The 16,281-nt window shown below is 36.1% G+C and overlaps 1 pseudogene; it reads right to left on the bottom strand.

The window, feature by feature from the left end:
• Positions 1–12,869: 12,869 nt before the first annotated feature.
• LOC125120902 (olfactory receptor 1L8-like) lies at positions 12,870–16,041 on the bottom strand (annotated as a pseudogene).
• Between the last annotated feature and the right edge of the window lie 240 nt (positions 16,042–16,281).

Below are 16,281 nucleotides of genomic sequence, written 5' to 3'. Positions count from 1 at the left end.
TTATTTGTAGGTTTATTAATGATAGCCATTTTGACCATTGTGAGGCAGTGCCTCATTATAGATTTTATTTGCCTTTTTCTAATAATTAGTGATGTTGAACATTTTTTCCTTTGTCTGTTGGCCATTGGAAAGTGGAAAATCTTCTTTGGAGAAATGACAATTCAGGGCCTCTGCCCATATTTCAATTGCTTTTTTTTTTCTTGTTTTTTTGTTTTTGAGTTGTATGAACTGTTTATATACATTGGAGATTAAAGCCTTGTTGGTTGCATCATTTGAAACTAAACTATTTTATTCCATTCTGTAGGTTGTTTTTTGGTGTTTTTAATTGGTTATGTAAAAGCTTATAAGTTTAAGGAGGTCCCGTTGCTTTATTTTTGTTTTTATTTCTATTGCTTTTGGAGACTGACCTAAGAAAACATTTGTAATGTTGATGTCAGAGAATGTTTCACCTATGTTCTCTTCTAGGAGTTTTATGGTTTCTTGTCTTATGTTTAAGTCTTTAAGTGATTTAGAATTTATTATTGTGCATGGTGTGTGGGTGTGTTCCAGTTTCATTGATGTACATGCAGCTGTCCAGTTTTCCCAGCACCATCTACTGAAGAGACTGTCTTTTTCCCATTTTATATTCTTGCCTCCCCTGCCAAAGATTAATTGACCATAGATATCTAGGATTATTTCTGGGTTCTCTATTCTGTTCCATTGGTCTGTATGCCTGATACCAGTACCATACTGTCTTGATTCATGTTTCTTTGTTCCTCAGGATTGTTTTGGCAATTCTTGGTCTTTCATGGTTCCATAGGAATTTTTTTTAATGAACATTTTTTAATGCAATATTTAAAAGTTCTTTCCATATACAGTTGTTAAAAAATATCGGCTATATTCCCTGTGCTGTACAATATATCTTTTAGACAATCTCCTACGCCAAAATTTGTATCTCTCATTCCCCCTCCCCCTTCACTCCCTCCTTATCAGTAACCACTAGTTTGTTATTTATATCTGTGAGTCTGATTTTTTTGTTTTATTCACTTGTTTGTTGTATTGTTGAATTCCACATATGTGATATCATATAGTGTTCATCTTCCTCTGTCTGACATATTTGTCTTAGCATAATGCCCCCCAAATTATTAGTAAACAATCACTTGTGTATCACCTCCCAGATTTAGATGGATTTAATGTATTCCCAGAATACATTATTACCAGCAGGGCTGAATCTCCTTTTGCGTATCCTGTTAGTCATTCCTCTTCTCTCCTTCTCATAGTAAAATAATCCTTACTGTCTTACAAATATGTTGTTTTAGCTTTTCCTGATTTGGAAGTTCATATTAATGCCCTCAGACCTTATGCATTCTTTTTCTGGATCTTTTGTTCAGTCTTACATTTGCAAGGTCATCTAGGTAGTGGTGTGGAGTGCTAATTTGTTCATTTCTATTGCTGAGAGTTACCCCCTTGTAGGATGGTCTTACTCATTACTCATGCAACCTATTTTTGATAGAATAAATTTTGGGGGGTTATTAGGAATAATGCCGCCATGATCATTCCTATGTATGTTTCTTGGTGCACATGTGCATTTTTTTCACTTTCCTACATATCTAGGAGTGAAATTTCTTGGTTTTAGAAGGTCTCCATCTTCAATTTTACTCCACAATATGAAATTGACTTCCAATGATATTGTATCAAGTTGCACTTCCACCATAAATGTGTGAGGGTGTGGCTGTAGCTCATTCTTACCACACTTGGTGGTGCCTGCTGGGTGGAGCAACTCCTAGTGGTTTGATTTTTTCTTTCTTGAATTTTAAGTTTTAATTGTTCAAGATAGGAAATAGAACATATTTTACTTGAAAGTTTTGGTTCAACTTATAACCAATATATGATTATTAATGTGGTATGAGAAGATTCATTTGTATTCTTTCTATAGGTCATGAAAAAGGCCTCACAACTCATTTATGTTACAGATATTTTAAGATTTTGTATTCTTTTTCTGTCCGATTAGACTTTAAGGGTTATTTTTTATATTGCTCAATGAATTTATTATATTTATAGTTGTACAATGATCATCACAACCCAATTTTACATTTCCATACCAAACCCCCAGCATCCCCCTACCCCCCAACCTCTCTCCTTTGGAAACCATAAGTTTTTCAAAGTATGTGAGTTAGTATCTGTTCTGCAAAGAAGTTCATTGTGTCCTTTTTTCAGATTCCACATGTAAGTGATTTTGTATTTCAGTCATTAATCATGAGATTGAGTACCTTTTAAATACTTGATAGCATTTTTTATTTCCTAATTTTGAAACTGCTTTTCTAAATTTTTATTTTTCTGGAATTCCCCTTGTGGTAGAGCAGAAATGAATCCAACTAGTGTCCATGAGGATGTGGGTTCTATTCCTGGCTTAGCTCAGTGGGTTAATTATCCAGCATAATTAGCATGACCTGAGATGTGGTGTCGGTCTCAGACATGGCTCTGATAGCATGTCCACTTGCTATCAGACCTTTTTAATGAGTATATGTTGAGTTATATCAAGTGTTTTTTTTTTCTCTCATCTGTTGAGATGTTTTTACTGCATCATATAATTTTTTCCTTTGTTTCATCATTGTAGTGACTCACTTTGATGGATTTTAGAATGTGAAATCAAATTTGCATTTCTGGGAAAACTCAGTTCACACTAGCTCCAATTCCATCCCTAGTGTGGTAACTTCCATATGTGGTGAGTGTGGTCCTAAAAAGACAAAAGAAAAAAAAAAAGTCCATTTTTCACAGAGCAAAGGAAGTTATTTTTCAGCCTTTTTTTCTAAAGACTTTATAATTTTGTTTCTTCAAAATTTCCAGGTGCTTTAGACTACCTGGAATTGACTTTTGTGTATGTTGTGAAGTGATCGTTTGGATGTCTTCGTTTTAACTTATTTTTGTTTGCACCAAGACATAATAAGTTGAATCATTCATCTGTAGACTCCTTCTAATTGTAATAGTATGAAACTGTCAGCTGTGAATAAAATGCAGTTTTCTTTGTTTTCTTAGAGAATTTACTCTTTCATCTATTTTTTTTTTTTATCCTCAAGTACAATGTGGGGTCATTGTGGTAAGAGCTAGTGTTTTATCTTGCTCCTCATGGAATGGGAAGGAATTAAATATATAATCATACATATTATCTATGCCATATTTTTGAAAACAGAACTCCTTTTATCTGATGATGAGAATTTTCATCTATGTCCACTTGCTATCAGACCTTTTTAATGAGTATATGTTGAGTTATATCAAGTGTTTTTTTTTTTTCTCTCATCTGTTGAGATGTTTTTACTGCATCATATAATTTTTTCCTTTGTTTCATCATTGTAGTGACTCACTTTGATGGATTTTAGAATGTGAAATCAAATTTGCATTTCTGGGAAAACTCAGCTTGGTAGAGATAATATTGTATTTTCTTCTGAGTTTATTTTAATTGTCTTACTAATATTTTATTTTGAATCAGTCCATTTAATTTATGAATGATATCAGCCTATTCCTGTACTCTTTTACAGGGTTCTTGTACCTTTAGGTATCAAGGTGGTGCTAATACCTAAATGGAAATTTGTGAGTGCTCCTTTAATTTCTATTTCATGAAAATGTTTTGCAAGCTAGAAATTATTTTTTTCTTGGCTGTTTATAAAGCTAAATTCACTATTGCATCTATCTTGGCATGCAATTTTCTTTGAGGATAGGTTTTTGCCTACAGGTTGAATTTCCTTAATAGTTATAGGTCTAATATCTCACTAAACTTTTTGATGGGTTATATATTTTTTAGATATTTGTCTTATTTAATCTAAATTTAAAATTTATTCATATGACATTATTCATAATAGCCTCTTTATTTTAATATCAGTGGTAATGCCATTCTGTGTTAGAGAGGACAACATTAATGATATGATTTCATTCTAAATTAATATGTGATTAATTAAAAATAATATAATAAAATAAAGTAACAGTAATTTTAATAAGAAAATAAGTCAAAATAATTATAATAGTTGTAAGATAATTAAAAAGTTGATTAATTTTAAGAATTCTCTACAGGGAGGATTTTTTTTCACAAATACCGTATAATTTACTTTCACTTTTATTTTTATTGAAAAAAATTTTTTTCTTGGAATTCCTGTCATGGTTCAGTGGTTAATGAATCCAACTAGGAACCATGAGGTTGGGGGTTCGATTCCTGGCCTCGCTCAGTGGGTTGTGGATCTGATGTTTCTGTGAGCTTTGGTGTATGTCACAGACATGGCTCAGATGCCATGTTGCTGTGGCTCTGATGTAGGCCAGCAGCTACAGCTCCAATTAGACCCCTAGCCTGGGAACCTCCATATCATGTGGGTGCAGTGCAAAGAAGACAAAAAAAATTATTAATGAATTTATTACATATATAAGTATAGAACAATCATCACAACCAAATTTTACAGCATTTCTATCTCAAAAAATATGTGTATCCCCCACCCCACAACCTGTCTCATTTGGAAACCATAAGATTTTCAAAGTCTGTGAGTCAGTATCTGTTCTGCAAAGAAGTTCATTGTGTCCTTTTTTTGTATATTCCACATGTAAGTCATAGCATTTGATATTGGACTGACTGACTTCACTAACCATTAAAATTTCTAGGTCCATCTATGTTGCTACAAATGACATTATTACTTTCCTTTTAATGGCTGAGTAATGTTCCTTTGTGTATGTACCACATCTTCTTATCTACTCCTCTGTCAATGAACATTTATCTTACTTCCATGTCTTGGCTTGTGTATATAGTGTTGCAATTAACATTGGAGTACATGTGTCTTCTCAAGTCATGGTTTTCTTTGGATAGATGTCCAGAATTTGGATGGCTGGATCCAGTGGCAATTCTATATTTAGTTTTCTGAGGAATATCCATAATTTTTTCCACAGTGGTTGCACCTACATTACAACCAACAGTTTAATAGAGTTCCTTTTTCTCCACACCCTCTCCAGGACTTATTGTTTGTAGACTTTTTGATGATGGCCATTCTGGCTGGTTTAGGTGGTACCTTATAGTGGTTTTGATTTGCATTTCTTTAACAATGAGTGATGTGGAACATCTTTTCATGTGTTTTTTGGCCATATTTCTTCTTTGAAGAATTGTCTGTTTAGATCTTCTGCCCATTTTTGATGGGGTTTTGTCTGTTTGTTTGTTTGTTTTGTCTTGTTTCTTCATTGAGCTTTAGGAGATGTTTATAAATTTTGGAGATTAATCCCTTGTCAGTTATTTCATTTGCAAATATTTTCTCCCATTCTCTGGGTTGTCTTTTTATTTTGTTTAGGGTTTCCTTTGCTGTGCAGAAACTTTTAAGTATAATCAAGTCATATTTGTTATTTTTGTTTTTACTGTCATTATTCTAAGAGGTGGATCGGAGAAGATGTTGCTTTCATTTATGTCAGAGAGTGTTTGGCCTATGTTTACCTCTAAGAATTTTATAGCATCTGGTCTATATCTAGGTCTTTAATCCATTTTGAGTTTATTTTTGTGTATGGTATTAGGAAGTGTTCTAATTTTGCTCTTTAACATGTGGCCGTCCAATTTTCCCAGCACCATTTATTGAAGGGACTGTCTTTTCTCCATTGTATATTCTTGCCTCCTTTGTCATAGATGAATTGACTGTAGGTGCATGGGTTTAATTCTGGGCTTTTTTTTTTCTTTAGGGCTGCACTCATGGTATATGGAGGTTTCCAGGTTAGAGGTCTAATCAAAGCTCATGGTGCCAGCCTATGCCAGATCCATAGCAATGGCAGATCTGAGCCGCATGTACAACCTACAACACAGCTCACAGCAATGCCGGATCCTTAACACACTGAGTGAGGCAATGATCAAACCCACAACCTCATGGTTCCTAGTCAGATTCATTTCCACCGTGCCACAATGGGAATTCCTATTTCTGTGCTTTCTATCCTTTTCCACTGATATCTATATCTCTCTCTTTTTTGCCAGTACTGCATGGAGGTGATGATGGTAACTTTGTAGTATTGTCTGAAGTCAGGGAGTCTGATTCCTCCAGCTCCATTTTTCTTTTTTTGGGATGTCTTTGGTTATTCTGGGTCTTTTGTGTTTCTAAACAAACTTTAAAATATTTTGTTCAAGTTCTGTGGAGAATGTCCTTGGTAATTTGATAGGGATTGCATTGAATCTGTAGACTGCCTTGGGTAGTATAGTCATTTGGATAATATTGATTCTTCTAATCCAAGAGCATGTTATGTCTTTCCATCTGTTTGTGTCATCTTTGATTTCTTTCATCAACATCTTATAGTTTTCAAAGTACAGGTCTTTTGTCTCTTTAGGTAGGTTTATTTTTATGTATTTTATGCTTTTGGATGTGATGGTAAACGGGATTGCTTCCCCAATTTCTGTTTCTGATGTTTCATTGTTAGTATATAGAAATGCAGTTGATTTCTGTGTATTAATTTTGTATCCTGTGACTTTGCCAAATTCATTGATGTGCCCTAACAGTTTTCTGGTAGAATTTTAGGATTCTCTAGGTTTGTATCATGTCATCTACAAACAGTGAGAGTTTTACTTCTTCCTTTCCAATGTGGATTCTTTTGATTTCTTTTCCTTCTCTGATTGCCACGGCTAGAACTTCCAAAACAATGTTGAATGGTAGTGGCGAAAGCAGACATCCTTGTCTTATTTCTGATCTCAGTGGGAATTCTCTCAGCTTTCCACCTTTGAAAATGACGTTCGCTGTGGGTTTGTCATATGTGGCCTTTATTATGTTGAGGTAGGTTCCCACTATGACCACTTTCTAAAGGGTTTTTATCAGAAATGGATGGGAGATTTTGTCTGAGGCCTTTTCTGCCTCTATTGAGAAGATCATGTGGTTTTTATTCTTCAGTTTGATAACATGGTGTATCACACTGATGGATTTGCAGATATTGAAGAACCCTTGCATCTCTGGGATAAATCCCACTTGATCATGATGTACAATCCTTTGAATGAATTGTTGGATTTGATTTGCTGCATAGCTTTCTGTTAATTTTTTAATCTTTTATATATATATTTCTACTTTACAGCATGGTGACCCAGTTACACATACATGTATACATTCTTTTTTCTCACATTAAACGTTCCATCATAAGTGACAAGACAGAGTACCCAGTGCTACACAGCAGGATCCCATTGCTAATCCACCCCGAAGGCAACACTATGAATTTATTAACCCAAGCTCCCAATCCATCACACTCCCTCTCCTTCTTCCTTGGCAACCACAAGTCCATTCTCCAAGTCCATGATATTTTTTTTCTGTGGAAAGTTTCCTTTGTATAGTGTATTAGATTCCAGATAAAAGCGATATCATATTTTGTTTGTCTTTCTCATTCTGACTTATTTCACCCCAGTATGAAATTCTCTAGTTCTATCCATGTTGCTGCAAATGGCCTTATTTCATTTTTCATTTCTGAGTAGTATTCCATTGTGTATATATACCACATCTTCCTAACCCAATCATCACTCAATGGACTTTTGTGTTGATTCCATGTCTTGACTATTATGAATACTGCTGCAATGAATGTGCAGGTGCATGTTTCTTTTTTTAAGAAAAGTTTGTCTGGATATATGCCCAGGAGTGGAATTGTTGGGTAATATGGTATTTGTATGTATAGATTTCTAAGGTACATACATACTTTTCTTCATCGTGTTTGTACAGGCTTCCATTCCCACCAACAGTGCAGGAGGGTTCCCTTTTCTCCACACCCAATTTAGCATGTGTTTTCTGTGGACTTATTCATGATGGCCATTCTGACTGGTATAAAGTGTTATCTCATGGTAGTTTTACTTTGCATTTCTCTAATAATCAATGATATTGAGCATTGTTTCAAGTGCTTGTTTGCCATCTGAATATCTTCCCTGGAGAAATGTCTATTAAGATCTTTCCTGCATTTTTCAATTGTGTTGTTGGCTTTTTTGCTGTTGAGTTGTATAAGTTGTTTGTATATTTTAGAGATTAGTGCCTTGTCCATTGCATCATTTGAAACTATTTTTTTCTCATTTTGTAAGTTGTCTTTCTGTTTTCTTTTTGGTTTCCTTTGCTGGGCAGATGCTTGTCAGTTTGATTAGGTCCCATTGGTTTATGTTTGCTTTTCTTTCTATTGTTTTGGGAGACTGACCCTAGAAAACATTTGTAAGGTTGATGTCAGATAATGTTTTGCCTATGTTCTCTTCCCAGAGTTTGATGGCGTCTTGTCTTATATTTATGTCCTTCAGCCATTTTGAGTTTTTTTTTTTTTTTTTTGCCTGGTGTGAGGGTGTATTCTAGTTTCATTGTTTCGCATGCTGCTGTCCTGGTTTCCCAGCAGTATTTGCTGAAAAGACTGTGTTTTTCCTATTTTATGTTCTTGTCTCCTTTGTCAAAGATTAATGAACCATAGGTGTCTGTGTTTAGTTCTGGGTTCTTTATTCTGTGCCATTGGTCTATATATCTGTTTTGGTACCAGTACCACACTGTCTTGATTCCTATGGCTTTATAATATTGCCTGAAGTTGCTGATGTCCAGTCACTTAGCATTGTGGTCAGAAAAGATGCTTGATATGATTCAATTTTCTTTGATTTACTGAGGCTTGTTTGTACCCCAGGATGTGATCAATCTAATATAATGTTCCATGTGCACTGGAGAAGAATATGTATTCTATTGCTTTTGAATGGAATGTCCTATAAATATCTATTAAATCCATCTAGTCTAATGCTTCATTCAGGGCCTGTATTTCCTTATTGATTTTCTCTCTGGGTGTTCTGTCCATTGCTGTAAGTTGGATGTTAAAATTCCTCACTATTCTTGGGTCATTCTCTATTTGTCCTTTTAAGGTTATTAGCAGTTGCCTTATATATAGTGGTGATCCTGTGTTGGGTGCATAGATATTTAAAATTATTTTATATTCTTCTTGGATTGATCCTTTGATCGTTAAGCAGTGCCATTCCTTGTCTCTTAAAATATTCTTCATTTTAAATTCTATTTTGTCTGATATGAGTATTTATACTCCAGCTTTCTTTTGATTCCCATTTACATGGAATATTTTCTTCCATCCTCTCACTTTCAATTTGTATGTGTCCCTAGAATTGAAGTGGGTCCCTAGAATACAGCATATATATGTGTCTTGTTTTTGTATCCATTCAGCCAGTCCATATCTTTTGGTTGGGGAGTTTAGTCCATTAACATTTTAGGTAAATATTGATACATATCTTCTTATTGCCATTTTATTGACTATTTTGGATTTGTTATTGTTGCTCTTTTTTCTTCCCTTCTTCTCTTGTTCTCTCCTCTTGTGGTTTGATGACTGTCTTTAGTGTTGTATCTGAGTTGATTTTTCTTATTTGTGTGTGCATCAGTTGTAGATTTTTGGTTTGCATTTACTCTCAAATTTTGATATGAGTCTATATATATATATATATATATATATATATATATATATATATATATATAAAAGATTATTTTAAGTTGTTGGTATCTTAATTGCAAGTGCATCTCCAGTGTCCTGAATTTGTACACTTCTCTTCTCATGATTTCCGAATTTGGTAGTATAATTGTGCATGGATGATTTCATAGCTTTACTGTATATATACTGTTACTGGTGAGCCTTGTCATTTGCAGAAGTTTTGTTTCTGTTGGCAGCCTTTTCTTTTCTGCCTAGTAAAGTTCCTTTAGTATTTGTGGTGGAGCTGGTTTAGTGTTGCTGAATTCTATTAGCTTTTGCTTTTCTGTAATGCTTTTTATTTCTCCTTCAAATTTGTAAGAGAGCCTTGCTGGGTAATGAAATCTTGGTTGGCAGTTTGTTCCTTTCATCATGTTAAGTATATCCTATCCTTTCTAGCCTACAGAGTGTCTGCTGAAAAATCTGCTGATTAATTTATTGGGGTTCCCTTGTATGTTATTTGTTTCTTTTCCCTAGCCATTTGCAATATTTTCCCTATGTCTTAATTTTGGTCCGTTTGATTAATATGTGTCTTGGGGTGTTCCTCCTTGAGTTTATTTTATATGGTACTCATGCTTCCTGGATTTGAGTGAGTGTTTCCTTTCCCATGTTAGGGAAGTTTTTGGCTATTATCTCTTGGAATAATTTTTTCTGTCCCTTCCTTTCACTATTCTCCTTCTGGTACCCCTATAATATGGATGTTGGTGCATTTAATATTGTCCCAGAGTTCTCTGAGACTCTCTTCTTTTCAGTCTTTTTTCTTTTCCACATCAGTGATTTCCACTAGTCTGTTCTCCACCTAGCCTATTTGTTCTTCTGCATCTTGTATTCTGCTGTTCACTGCTTCTAATGAATTTTTTATTTCAGTTGCATCTCTTCTTGCTTATGTTTTATATCTCGTATCTCTTTGCTCAGTGTTTCCTGTAAATTATCCATCTTTGTCTCCAGTTTATTTCTCATTACTTGCATCATCTTCAGCATCAACAGTCTACAGATTTTTTTCCTGGTCACCTAGCTGTTTTTCTAGGTGTTTTTCTTTCACCATTATCTGAGTTATAGTTATAGTCTTTTCATTTTTATAGGTTTTTGGTGTGGTGACCATTTTGCAAATATTAGAGTTGTAGCCTCTCTTACTTTTGGTGTCCTTCCCCCCCTTGTGGCTGAAGGTGGTATAGGGCCTTGCTGTAGTCTTCTTAATGTCCAGGATTGGTGCCTACCCAATGGCAGGTGGGGCTTATTCCTATCCCTCTGGTGGGTGGGGCTTATTATCTGTGAGAGATTAGAGGTGGATGTATGCCTGGGGAGTATTTGGGTAGCCTGATTATTGATTGGTATGGCTGTGATCCCACCTGGATTGCTGTTGGCCTGGGCTTCTCAGGGCTGTTGTGTGGGGTGAAATTTTCCCAAAATGGCCACCTCCAGAGGAAAGCATACTGATGAATATTCCCAGGAGATTTTCTTCCAATGCCCTTCCCCCAGAACAATCAATATTGACCCCCTGTTTTCCCATGGAAATCCTCCAAGAACTGCAGTCAGGTCTGACCCAGATTCCTATGGAGACTTTGCCATGCCCTGGGTGCCAGTGTATGTGAAAGTCTGTGTGCACACTTCAAGAATGGTCTCTCCATTTCCCCCAGTCCTGTGGAGCTTCGGCACACAAGCCCCACTAGCCTTCAATGCCAGATGCTCTGGGGGCTCTTTCTCAAATTTGAAAGATTGCCAGGCATGGATATTTGATGTGGGACTCAGGATTCTCAATCCTGAAGGTAAGTCTGTATGATAAAGTTACTTTCCAGTCTGTAGGGCTTCCCACCCAGGAGGTATGGGGTTGCTTATATAATGTAATCGCCCATCCTACCTCTTGATGTGGCCTCCTATTTATGTTCTGTAGTAGGATATCTTTTTAAAAGTTTCAAGTCCATTTGGTTTAAAGTTGCTCAGCATCGTGTTGTAATTTTGTTCTTTTTATAAGAGAAGTTGAACTCCAGTCTTTCTATTCCAATACTTTTCAATACTATTGCATTTTGTATGAGTTATACCTTCTTATACCTTAGTTTCCTGAAAAGTTAAAAAGATAAGAATTTTCAAATATGGTATGTTCATTTTCTTTAGGCTAGAATTCCTTACAGTTGAGTTAGTATCTAGGATTGTGGAATATTTTTTTGATAAACATTCATCAAAGTAGCAAAGATTAAATGTAATGATAATCCATAGTATATATATATCTATATATGTAAATCAGATAGCAAGTAACTTTTTTTTGGTTTCTTTGTCCTTTTGTCTATCATTTTCTATAGTTGTAGAATGTAAATATTAAGCAATGTTTGAGAATGTTTGTATTAATGCAGTTGCTAGTTATGTGTTGTATCTGATTGTTTCCTCAAACCTAAATATATTGCAAAGTTTTTGGCTTGTTTCTTCATTCCTAAACTTATATTGGCCTGTGACAATAATCCAGTGGAGGAGCATCCAGTGAACATGAACCCCATTTCCAAATTCATGATTACAATGTAGGATGTGTTTATAATTGGGTCTTTCTTTTTGAGGAGAGCTTACTTATTCCTGCTTAAATTTAGATTGTTAAATTGTGTGATCTCTTGCTTCACAAACAGCAAGAACTGATTTTCAGATAAGACAAAGCTAAATGTATATATAAGTAATTCATTCTGACAAGCATTTTTATGTGTCTACTGTGTTTATGGAAATTTTTAGAAGTGAAAAAAATAAAATAAAAATATTTTCCTTTGTTGATCTTATATATTAATGGGAGAGCATACAAATAAACATAATATGTAAGTAAATGTCATGGCGTTTAAGTGCTATAAAAAGCATCATTGTGAAGAAATCAAGAATGAGGGGGATAGGTTGCAATTTTAAATAGTATTGTGAGGATTTGTTGTAGGCCCCAAGGTACAGAGCCATGAGGATGTTTGCAGGAAAACTATTCCAGGGCCAGAAAACAGCAACTGTAAAACTCTGAGATGTGACATTGTCAGTTATGTTCCAGGAACAAAAAGGAGAGGGGTTGATGGGAGGTGGTGAGAGAAGAGTAGTGTGAATCATTTCAGTGCCTCAAGGGAACTATGTTCCCTAGTCTTTACAATTTGCATCTTACTGTGAATTATGTATGTATCCCTTGGAAGCTCTTTAGCACAAGAGTGACATGATTCAGTTTTACAAAGGATCAGCGTGATGGCATGCAGAGAAGAGGGCTTGTTGGAAGCAGAAAGACCATCTTGGAGTTCCAGCAAATGTGCTATTAAGGGATTGATAGGCTAGAATAATAGCAGAGGAAACAGTATTTGGAGAAGTGTATGTGGTTGAAAGTCTGAAGTAACAAGGTTTCCTGACACGTTGAGAGGAATATGAGAGAAATGATAGGAGTCAAAGGATTCCTGTATTTTGATTTGAACCGATGGAGTTGTCACCAACTACAGTGGTCACGAACTAAATGGTGTCTGCTTGTAATGAGTCTGTAAAGAATAATGGGAAAATAATCACTGTTTTTGAAGACTTCCAAAATGTCAGACAATGTTCTAAGCACATTAGGTGTTTTAAACACAAAAGACCCAGCACATCCGAAGCCATCCTGAGAAATAAAAATGGAACTGGAGGAATCAACCTCCTGACTTCAGATTATACTACAAAACTACAGTCATCAAAACCATATGGTACCAGCATAAAGACAGAACTATAGATCAGTTGAACAGGATAGAAAGCCCAGAATTAAACCCACATACCTACAGTCAACTTATTTATGACAAAACAGGCAAGGGCATACAATGGAGAAAAGACAGACCCTTCAATAAGTGCTGCTGGGAACACTGGACTTCTGCTAATGGTTTTAAATTCCATGAGCTATAAATATTTATTTGAGTAAATTCATACATTCCAAATATGTGTAAAGAAGTAGAAATTCTCTCCATCTCTGTCCTTCTCCTACTCCAGTAACTCTGCAGATATATATTCATAAAATCTAAAAATTAGTCTTCATATCTTTATACTTTTTCTACATCCCTTATTTTTCTATTTGATTAATATTTTAAAAAACAGCTCTTTGATTTTTCAGCCTGGTTTAAATTGCTACATTTATTGGAGGTCCTGTTGCACTTCAGTAGTTAACGAATCCAACCTGGAACCATGAGGTTGTGGGTTTACTCCCTGGCCTCGCTCATAGTTTTGGGGATCTGTCATTGATGTGAGCTGTGGAGTAGGTCACGGATGTGGCTCAGATCCCGCATTGCTGTGGCTGTGGTGTAGGCCAGCAGCTACAGCTTTGATTTGACCCCTAGCCTGGGAACCTCCATATGCCATGGGAGCAGCCCAACAAATGGCAAAAAGACAAAAAATAAAATAAAATAAAATAAATAAAAAATAAATTGTTGCATTTATGTAATTAATCATAATTAATTTATATCTCTTGGTAGGATTACATTTTTTTCCAATTTTTATTTGTTATAAAGCTGGGGAGTTCCCATTTTTGTGCTGGGTGACTAGTATTCATGAGGATGCACGTTCAATCCCTGGTCTCATTTAGTGGGTCCAGGATCTTCCTTTCCTGTGAGCTGTGGTGTAGGTCACAGGGGAAGCTTGGATCCTGCATTGCTGTGGCTGTGTTGTAGGACTGCAGATGCCACAGCTATGAGTAGACACCTAGCCTGGGAATTCCATATGCTGTAGGTGTGGCCTAAAAAGCAAAAAAAAAAGAAAAGAAAAGCTGAGATTGACGAAAATAAATTCTCTCAGTACTCAATGTACATATACGATCATATATCTCCAAGTTAGACTCTCTTAAGTGCTGGAGTGTCTAGAATATTTTTAAATTATATATCTTGACACTAGGTACAGGGATAGATGGCAGGAAGGAATATTTCACCATCTCCACTCTGGGATGGATCGTTTCTTAGTTCTTGTTCTCTCTGGTCATAAGCAATTTTTAATTGTTTGGATAAAAATGGGGAAATTTAAAAGGAATAAAGCAAAAGCAATATAATAAGTTAGGAAGAGAAGAGTAAAAGTGAAAACAATTTTTATACATGAAAAAGAAATATTTTGGTCACGTCTGTGGCATGCAAATTTTTCTGGGCCAGGGGTTTAACCTGAGTAAAAACAAGAGCCACAACAGTGACAACATGCTAAGCCAACAGGGAATGCCTAAGGAAAAGTATTTGAAAGAGAAAAATGAGGAATTATAAAAATCATCTAGTTGAAAATTAACTAAACTATATTCTCCCCCTCTTCCCCTCTCAAATGTTTGCAAAGACATTCAACAGCTAAAAATTCAGTAATTATTTTCAGTAATATACTGCAATGTGAGGGATTTTGGACTATAAGTCTTCATAGAGGAAAGAAATTTGTTCAGGAAATGTCTTTGGGAAAACTATTAAAGCAGTATCTGGAAGATGAGCAAGTGACGACTCTTCCTAGGAAAGAAGAGGAATAGTGAGGGAGTATATCATGATATAAGCAGAAGCAGGGCAAATTGACGAGTCCTCAGCCCTGGATGTAAGTGCCCACAGAAACCTTGTCTCACACGTAGCAACATCCAAATGCTTGATTGTTAGTCAAGAACATATAGAAAATAGAATCCTGTATAAAACACTCCATTGTGTATTAATCTAAAGGATACTGCCTGGAGTTTCCTCCTGCCCACCTGCTTCCTCAGGCCTTGTTTCATGTCTTTGTTTCTCAGGTTGTAGATAACAGGATTTAGTGCCAAGTTTAGAAGTGTGTAGACAGTTGGTGCCATGTGGTCCGGTACAGTGTTCGAGGAAACAGGCTGTAGATAACAGGATTTAGTGCCAAGTTTAGAAGTGTGTAGACAGTTGGTGCCATGTGGTCTGGTACAGTGTTTGAGGACACAGGCTGTAAATAAATATAGAAGATGATTCTATAAAAGAGTATCACCACGGTGACATGATAACCACAAGTGGAAAAAGCTTAGGATTTGCTACCAGCTGAGGGAATTTTGATAACCACCATGATTCATATATAAAAGAAAGCAATGCATTGAAAGGGGGTACCCCAAAAAACAGATGTGGACAAACAAGACAATTTCACTAGAGAACTGAAGTCACAGAGAAAGTGATGGATAATGTTAGAGTCATAGAAAGTGAGCTTATTCAGCAGAAGTATATGTAGGAGTGAATGGAGGTGAGGCAATGAGCAGGAGAAGGCCACCATCAGGACACAGCGGTGGTGACTCATGATGGTGACATAGTGGAAGGGATCACAGATGGCCACATAGCAGTCAAAGGCCATGACTGCTAGAAGGCAACTGTCAGTGTTTCCCAAAGCATAAATGAAATACATCTATGTCAGACACCCAGCATAGGAGATGGTCTTATGGGACAGGAAGTTCACCAGCATCCTGGTGACAATGGTTGTTGAGAAGCAAATGTCAGTGAAAGACAGGAAAGTCAGGAAGAAATACATGGGGGTCTGGAGCTGGGGGTCCGAGTGGATGGCCAGGATGATGAGCAGGTTCCCTGTGATGGTGACCAAGTGCATGCTGAGGAAAAGGATAAAGAGTGGCTTCTTGTCCTCAGTCTGAGAGGAGAGTCCCAGGAGGATGAACTCAGAGAGACTGCTGGTTTGGTTGACTCTTTCCATTGATGTGGGTCTAGTTACATACAAGAAGTTCTGTTACTAAACATGCTCCAATTCTACACCCTAGACCATGAGAACCCAGCAAGTCTTCGTTTCCTTGATTTAGTCACAAAGAGCAGCTGTGCAGGGAAAGCTTGTCAGCCTCCTGGTGTTTGATGTGGTCCTTCCATCCCAAATCCATGGGCATTAGGTGGTATGAAATTTAGAGAGACAGAAGAGGTGTTTTTCCATTAGAAACTATCA

This window comes from Phacochoerus africanus, chromosome 2 (assembly GCF_016906955.1).
Source record: "Phacochoerus africanus isolate WHEZ1 chromosome 2, ROS_Pafr_v1, whole genome shotgun sequence".
In the NCBI taxonomy this organism is placed as follows: Eukaryota; Metazoa; Chordata; class Mammalia; order Artiodactyla; family Suidae; genus Phacochoerus; species Phacochoerus africanus.
The sequence above is the reverse complement of the archived record's forward strand: the minus strand, read 5'-3'. Positions and strand labels throughout refer to the sequence as shown.